The following is a 9,067-nucleotide window of genomic DNA, read 5'->3' as shown; positions in this document are numbered from 1 at the left end:
GCTTAGACCAATCTGGAAGGACCCTGCCTTCATTTGTCACCTCTTGTGACAAACACTGCAGCTGTTCGTGTGCTCTGTGACCTGAACCTTGCCTTCCTATTTGTTATGATCAGTGTTCTGTGCGCTGTGATGGAGGGAGAAGTCCAGAGCCCTCTTGGAAATCTGTATGGGGAAACTGACCCTTTCACATGTGGGTTATGTCATACATGGCACTCTTGTTCGAACCCTATCAAGCCAAAGCAGTGAGCAGATTAACATTCTTTACTGCATCATGTACCCACAGGGAAATGGGCATACATCTCCTGGCCAGGGTTCCTTTAGCTTGTAGGACATGAAATGGCAGGTCTAGGGAGGTGGCTTGGTTGAGAAAGTGCTTGCTGAACATGTATGAGGTCCTAAGTTCTAGCCCCCAAAACTCTTGTACAGAAAGCCAGATGTAGTAACGCATGCTTGTAACTCCAGGACTGATGGGGTAGAGACGGTAAGGAAACTGACCTGGGGCTCTGCAGCCAACCAGCCCAGCCTACTTGGGGAGCTTCGGGCTCAACGAGATACTCTGCCTAAAAAAAAAAAAAAAACAACGAAACAGTGCCTAAGGAGTGACCCCTGAGGTTCACACACAAACAGGCACACACTTTTACACACACACACACACACACACACACACACACACACACACACATACACACACACACACACACAAATGGGCTGGTGAGATGGCTCAGTAGGCAAAGATGCTTTCCACCAAGCCTGACTGACAATCTACTTTGAAGTCCTGTCACTTGTATGGTGGAAGGAGAGAACCGACTCCCGATAAGTGGTCCTCTGACTTTCACATGTGTGGCATGCAAGTGTGTGAGCACACACACATACACACACACACAAAATAAATAAGCTAAATGTAATTTTTAAAAATTTTTTCGAGACAGGGTTTCTCTGCGTAGTTTTGGCGTCTGTCCTGGATCTCGCGCTGTAGACCAGGCTGGCCTTGAACTCACAGAGATCCACCTGGCTCTGCCTCCCAAGTGCTGGGATTAAAGGCGTGCGCCACCACCACCCGTCTGCTAAATGTACTTTTTAAAATGTTTCAAGGGAAAGGCACTAGAGTATAGCCACTCTCTGTAAGGGCTTGACACCCCCTCCCACACACATACCACCCCAATTTTCATGTGTGTACAGCAAGTCTTTTTATTAGACAAATGCCAGTGGCCAAGCCCCAGGTGTTTCCATTCATGTTAAATTGTTACCCTGGGTAACTTTTCGTGTTAGCTGTTTCACAGTGTGAAGGAACAGCACAGCAATGGGAGATGGCCCTGTGCTGACTGTTACGTAAGCATGTCAAATGCCACACTTCCCAGCCCAAGTGACATGCTAGAACTGTGTTGGGATTTAAGCTGCTTCTTAATTGTTACCCAGAGGAACAATAAGATTACACCATAAAGCAGGTTTCATGTAGCTGCTTCCTCCAGCAGGACATGCCACTGCTGATTTGAACTGGGGCAGCTGTGCTCAGTAGCAAAGATCCTCAAGAGATAGGCTTGTTGCCTTCTCCTGGAAGGAAGGAGGAGGTTGATAAGCTCTCAAGGCTCAGGTGTACCCCGGGGCCCCTGAAGTTCACAACCCTTCATAAGATCCTCACAAGACTTTTTCCCTTCCTAGGGGTAGAGGAAGATGGACTGGGGTTTGGGGATCTTCAGTGGCGTGACTGATGAAAGTTAAACAGGAGGCACCCCAGAGATGTGGTCACTTTGGGTCACCCACCCTCCAGTAAGGAACTCCGTAAACTCCAGATAGACTGGCGTGGAATCTTTTCTTGGGTCTGTCACCCCTCTATCTGCAACAAATACATGTATCTTTGCCTTACCAGGAAAAGTCACATGACACTAGGCATCTGGGGGTCAGAATGTGTGCTCAGAGCTTGACAGAATACTCTTGGACATACATCTTAGTCTTGGTTCTCCCAACTCTAGAACTAAACTAAAAACTACAAAGCACTTGGCTCTCGGGAATGGACTGAGGGCGTGCTGGTAAGTCTGAGCTCTAGGAGAAGGAGGATGTCGGGTATCTTTTTCTACTGTTCTCCACTGTGTTGCCTTGAGATAGGTCCTCTCACTGGTTCCGAAGCTCTCTGTTTCAGTGAGGCTGCCTGGCCAGCAAGCTCTCAGGATCTGCTCGTCTCTGCCCCCAGTGCTGGTGTCACATGTAGACAGACAGACATGCACAGCTTGGGATGCATGTGGGCTGGCTCCCCCAGGCTTGCGGAGCAAGTGCTTCTCCCCACCAAGCATCTTCCCAGCCCTTCCCCTTCCATCAGCCAAGCTTATTTCTGCACACCATGGGAGGCTCCAGCCCAGGCCCTCCTCTCTGCCATGCTGCCCCCTCCAATCTCCTGAGTGTGGAGATCACAGTCCAGAACTGGAAGCTGTTGGGCAACTGTAGTGACTCTGGATGGTTTGCAGAAGCCTGCCTGGTCCACACAGCAATAACTCCAGGCAGTCACAATCTGGTAAGAAGACCCCTTGATATATGGTCAATAAAAGGCCAATGTCCAGTGTGTGCCCAGTATCACTTAAGCCAACATACCACAGTGATATTTGAAATGGAGGCATGAGAGGCCAGCACTGCTGTGTGGATATCCCACAGTGACTGTCCTTATCTGTGCCATGGTGGGAGATGAACAGAGGATTGGCAGCTTTTATAGCTCAGAGCCTGCCTCCCACACCATCCACTACAGAATCTCTCCGAGTACTTCAGAAACTTACAGCCCAGTGCAAGGTGTGTTAGTCTCTCAAAACAAACAGCAACAGAAACAAAACAAAAAACATTACCTTGCCTCATGTTGAAGGAAAGTGTGACCTCTGCTGGATGCTGTTGGGACTGACTACCACCAGGCAAAAAAAAGACAAGAGAGGCGGAAGAAAGGAAGGGAAGGAGGGAGATAACACAGAAAGTAAAAACGTTTTACGCTGACCTGCTACCCCAAAGCTCCTCCAACCTGAAGCTCCTCTTCTCTGAAATAAGGTCGAGTAAGGCTGACTGAGGGTCCTCTCTCAGCCTCGTAGTGCCCATGTCTCCGATACCCCAGTATCCTCACAGTAGTGGACCAGAGCATTTAGAAGCATAATTTGCCCACATAGTTACCATTCATACGATTTTGAGGCACATTGTGTGGACAATCATGCAGTGACTGATTTTGGAGAATTGGTATACGGTAGGGACAGGAAGCCTCTGTGTGCTGAACTCTGCTGGCTTGTTGGCTTGACTTTGCCAGTTTCACTGTGGGCGGGGTGGGCAGGGTTGTTTTGTTTTGTGAAACTCAGCCCTCTTACACACTCTGCTCCGCCCCCTGCTCAACCCAGGAGGAAAAGGCTGATTCATCAGGAGACCAGAGGTTCTGAAACACATTTGAGCACTACAGGGCCCTAACTTGATTGGTGGGCATCAGAAGTTCTCGGTCAGGAGCCTGCAGAACTGTGAAATCAGACCTTTGCCACCTCCTCTGCTGGGGGAAGTATGGCTCCTCCAGGAGTGTACCCCATCACCTGTGAGATAGGAGGTCAACAGGAGAACAAAGAAACAGGGCCTCTGTCACAGGGGACCCTAGGGGATCCCAGTTTGAACAGAGACTGACTCTGACTGTGGGACTCAGAGAAGCACGTACGTCTACTTCCGAACCCCAGGGTTGAAAGACGGTTGAAACTTGTAGATATGTAGTTGTGAAGACAGAGAAAGGGTGCCCAGATGGCTGGTGATGGGGAGATCAAAGCTCCCCTCCACTTCAGAACGGGGAAAGCTGGTGAGGAGGAGCCCTAGGCTTCACAGAACATCATCTCTCCCCTGACAGGACTGGACGTCTCAAGCCTGGGGCGGGGGGGGGGGGGGGGGGGGGGGGGGGGGGGAATGGGATGAGGTGTCAGGCTTGGCAAGGCTCCCTGACGCCAGCAGATCTGCCCAGGGATTCCTCAGGTCCACTCTTCCTCATCTGCAAATATGCAGGTGCTTAAGTAATCAGGTCTCCTTCACTCACGGTTTGGGGAGAGGCCCCCATAGTCCTGGGTTTCTTGTTTGTGACAGAGCGCACACCTCTCCTCCCCTGTACCCACAGCTAACTCAGACAAAGCGTCCTAGCTGGACTGAGCTGGTCCCATCTGCAGAATCTGGAAACTTTAGGGACACCCGAACTCAGCTCTCACACGGAAGGTCAAGGACAGGGGTGGCTGCATGCCCACCTGTCACTGTTTGACACATACAAGGAGAAACAAGGCCATGAAACCCCACGTGCCATCAAAGAGACAGCAAAGCAGCCTCCCTCACTGACTGCCTATGTCCCGGGTCTGTCCTGCTGAAACATGCTCCTCCCCAAAGATGCCAGGGCCAGAGCCATCATCATCCCCACCAGCGGCAGCAGGAGTTCAGCATCATTCTCATCATCCTCGCGGTCATACCAAGGTCACCTCCACCACCAGCACCTCCAACACGACCGTCACTACCCTCCCTGTCACTGCTGCCACCATCGCCACAGCCCTGAGCACCATCACCATGACAATGTAACAGGAACTGAAAGGAAAAGTACCAGCTTAGGACCTGAAAGACCACATTCTCAGCACAAAGAGGATGTATTTGCCCCAGAGGGACAGAGGGCAGGGAATAAGAGACAAAGACAGGAGACAGAGGGAGAGGGAGAAGGGGAAGGGAACGAGGGAGAGGGGGCAGGGATATTCGTCCCTGAAGGAGGACTTAGTATCGCCTCTGGATAGAGGGGAGACAGACACGGCACACAGGAAAGTGGCAGTCTATAAAGGTGTAAGGGGAAACCCCGTGTTAGGGATGAGGTGTTTCATTTTAATTCGCCCTGTTAATTGGGTGAGTCAAAAGGGACTTTTGATTGCTAGATTTCAATTCTTTGACAGCTGGACCTTGGTGGTCAGCCCCAGGAGGAGGGATCGGCCAAATAAGGGAAGAGAACTTGGGGGCTGGTTTCGGGAATGTAATCTAACAGTTTTTAGCAAGGAAGAGGGGATTGGGGAGAAGGGCAAGGCCTGCCAGAGCCATGCTCCAGTGGCTTGTATTCCTTCAATAACCGTGGTCCCCATCCCCTCCAGTAGGGCCACTGTCAACCACTCCCATCACAACCACCATTACCAGTTACCACAGCAACATCCACGCCATCACACCACAAGCAAAATCCCCCTCTCTGGAAGATGCTGATTTGTTTCTGTTCCATGAAACTGGGTGACCGTCCATTAAGACGGAACATCAAGGGGCGGGCAGATGAAAGGAAGATAGAATGCTGACAGAAAGACTGGAGCCCATGAGAAGCGGAGCGTGCAAACACCGGGAGAGTGCTGTGTGGGGAGCTGGCTACTGCTGGTAGGGTCACCATTTGGTACCAAGGAAACACCAGACAAGCAAGATGATATTTCGTGTCTTCCTTCTGTTCTGCGTCTTCTACAGTGCTGGGTGTGAGCTCCAGGGCTGTGAGTAGAGCAAGATTCCAGCCCTTTCCATGTTCCCTTTCCACAGGCCCCACCTGCTATGATGTGGGGAGTCAGAAGGGCAGAGATAGAGTAACCATGGGCACTCTCTTGGCTTCATCCCCTCATCTGTGAACTTGGCTCAGCAGCTGCTTTCTGGGGTGCCCCATGGTTAGCATTATGGTAATCATCACTGCTGTGTGGTTCCATACGCACTGAACCAGAGATTGGCATTGAATAAAGAAAAGGTGTTTCTGCTTTGCTCTTATTAACTCTTGGTCTTTTTTCAGAGTCTAATCTCCATTAATTAGCGTTAAAAATAGTAACAAATGGATATTTAGATTCAGCTAGGAATGAAACGAGGGAGATGGGGAATAAACTCTACTGGACACACATGACAAGTACCGTGGGCCAGCATCTAGCTGGCTGCCCATGTAGAATTACCCAAGTGGGGCCGGGCGGTGGTGGAGCACGCCTTTAATCCCAGCACTCGGGAGGCAGAGCCAGGCGGATCTCTGTGAGTTCGAGGCCAGCCTGGGCTACCAAGTGAGTTCCAGGACAGGCGCAAAGCTACACAGAGAAACCCTGTCTCGAAAAACCAAAAAAAAAAAAAAGAATTACCCAAGTGGAAGCAGATGAGAAGTCTCAAGTGCTCCTTGATATATAGTGTCTCTGTATCTCATGCCTGCTGCCTGGCTTTTGAAACATTACCGTGGACAATAAGGTGAACTTCAGATGGCCACCACATGATATGTAAGGATGTGGAATGAAACCACAGGACATTAGACCCTTATGTCCTGAGATCTGTCTTCACAGATACAGGCTACCTAACTCTGAACCTTGTGTGTGGTGTGTAGGTGTGTGTGTGGATGGGTGTGGATGGTTGTAGGAGTTGTGTGCACGTGTGCAGGCCCTTTGTGTGTAGGTTGACATTGGGTATCTTTCACAGTCACTCTCCACATTATTTTTTAAGTTGAAGTCTCTCACTGAAACTAGTGCTCACTTATTCAGCTAGACTGGCTGGCTGCCATGCTGTGGGATGTTCTGTATGGCAAATGCGTTGCTCTGATTGGTCAATAAATAAAACACTGATTGGCCAGTAGTCAGGCAGGAGCAAGTACAGGCGGGACAAGGAGGAGAATAAAGCTGGGAAATGGAAGGCTGAGTCAGAGAGACACTGCCAGCCGCCACAATGACAAACAGCATGTGAAGATGCCGGTAAGCCACGAGCCACGTGGCAAGGTATAGATTTATAGAAATGGATTAATTTAAGCTGTAAGAATAGTTAGCAAGAAGCCTACCATGGCCATACAGTTTGTAACCAATATAAGTCTCTGTGTTTACTTGGTCGGGTCTGAGCGGCTGTGGGACTGGCAGGTGACAAAGATTTGTCCTGACTGTGGGCCAGGCAGGAAAACTCTAGCTACACTGCTAAACTCTAGGAATCCCCCTGTCTCTGCTTCCCCAGCACTGAGGTTCTGGGTGTGTATAGCACATTGGGCTTTTTATGTAAGTGCTGGGAATCTAAATGCAGTTCTTCATGCTTGCATGGCAGCCAAGCCACCATCGAAGCCGGCACCCAGCCCATTTGGGGGGGTGATAAGTTCTAAGGTTTTGAAGCTCCTTGTCTTTTGTTCCCACTGTTGTTTGTAGGTGAGCCTTTCTTCCTGGTCCTTTTGTACCAAATGTTTGCCTAGAACACAGCCCCAATGGGAGGGTCCCAGAGCTCTGACTTCAACCCAGACATCTCATGCCCTCCACCTCTCTCCCTCACTCTCCTTGATCCCCAGAGTGGGCTAGTGTGCTCTTCCACTCCCAGCTCACACTGTGCATATTGTCTGTACCCTCACACAGTACGCCTGCACCTTCTGTTCCGTGGGTGAGGGGAACCATGAGTCCAAGGCAGTTTGGTCTTCACAGGCACAAGCACAGGGCCCAGAAGGGCAGACAACATCAACAACACTCAGTAAAGGTTTCTAGAAGCCATTTGGGATGACATTCAGGGCCTTTTAACTGACTTTGGAACCAATGACCCTTTAATAAAACCCAGTAAAAATGATGGTTTGTTGTCAAAGAATAAACCTTGAAATAAGACGCTATGGTATTGAGTGCAGCCACCTCCTCACAGGTGGGGGCCTGGTTCCGCCCATGGTTGGCACTGGTGCAATGCCAGGCTTGATATATCAGACAAGTAATTAAATACAGCTCTCCGGAAGCACAAAATTGATCACCAAAATAGCTCATGGCATGTATCAAAAATGTTTGTTTACAGACAGCTGACGGGGTGCTAATTACCTCCTGACACCCTCCGATGACACTCATTCATTTCCCATGCTGGTCTTGACAGCCGTGAAGAGGAGCCTGGCTGTCACCCCCACTCACTGAGCAGAAATTCCCCAAGCTGAGGCCTTTGACCCTCCTCTCCTTTAAGTGACAGGGATCAGCTGGTCCTCACTGCAGGCAGCCTGACCCTTGAAAAACCTGATCCATTTTTTGCAGTAATCCTTTCAACTAGAGAACTGTGTTCTCTGGGCCTCAGGTTCCAGATAATTGCTGCGTGATTGTACATCAGAGTCCTTGGCAACTTGTTACAGAAGCGAAACCCCTCCAGACCTGGGTGGACACAACTAGAGGCAAGCCTGTATTTTAATTGGCACATTGTGAACTCCTGACCAACAAGCTCCATCTATCTAATTTGGGATAATAATTCTCTACTCACTGATTTCAAAGTCCTGCTTCCTGATTTGTTTTCTACTTGGACTATGAACTAGTCACTGAAGTCCCATCCACTTCCTCAGGAAGGAAGGGGTGGGCAGGGCTCATGAGCTGCTGGCCTGCCTGAGCCAGGTTGGGGCTGGCCATCTGTCTCCAGCCTTGGCTGTGGAAGTGGGTATCTAGGTCCTGTAGGAGGTGTCTACTGTTCTCATTCACATTTCACTAATAGCAATAAAAAGGCCCACTGCTTCGGTGTTGGGCAAAGTCAGGCCTTACTGCTCCTGTCTTCCTTTTGAGTTCTCGTCTTCTGTCTCTCTTTCTGCATTCATTTAACAGTATGTATGGATTGCCTTTGACGGGATGGGCATTGTGCCCAGCCCTGGCTCCTGCAGAGAATGAGCTTCTCACTTAGGGAGTTCATGCACAGGGAAGAGAACAGACCACAGCAGCCAGGAAGGTCCTACCAGAAGGACCAATTCTGGGAGTGTGACCGGGATGTTAGATAGCCTCAAGGTATCCATGGAGGGACTGGTGTCTTAAACATCTACCTGAGGAGGGAGTCTGTGCTTGAATATCCTCATACATCTATAGTGTTGGCCTGGGATCTGGACAGGACATAAAGAACATTTGAAGAGATTTAACCCAAAATCACTTAGCAAAGAACCCTAGGGGAGTTAGTATGAACTGGGCTAAGGAAATTCCAGGGCTGCAGAGTGGCTTTCTAGTGGCTGGCCACAATAGGAAGCCACTGGTGCCTAGGGGACCTGGAGGAGCCAGAGACAGCATAAAGTAGAGAAACCCAGGTGAGCCTGCAGAATGAAGGAGAGATACTGAGGCCAGAGACAGAGCTAGTGAAGCGCACACAACCCCAGCCTAAA

Source organism: Peromyscus californicus, unplaced genomic scaffold (assembly GCF_007827085.1).
Source record: "Peromyscus californicus insignis strain IS unplaced genomic scaffold, ASM782708v3 Scaffold_4__1_contigs__length_199733344, whole genome shotgun sequence".
NCBI classification, from domain to species: Eukaryota; Metazoa; Chordata; class Mammalia; order Rodentia; family Cricetidae; genus Peromyscus; species Peromyscus californicus.
Note: the sequence above shows the minus strand (reverse complement) of the source record.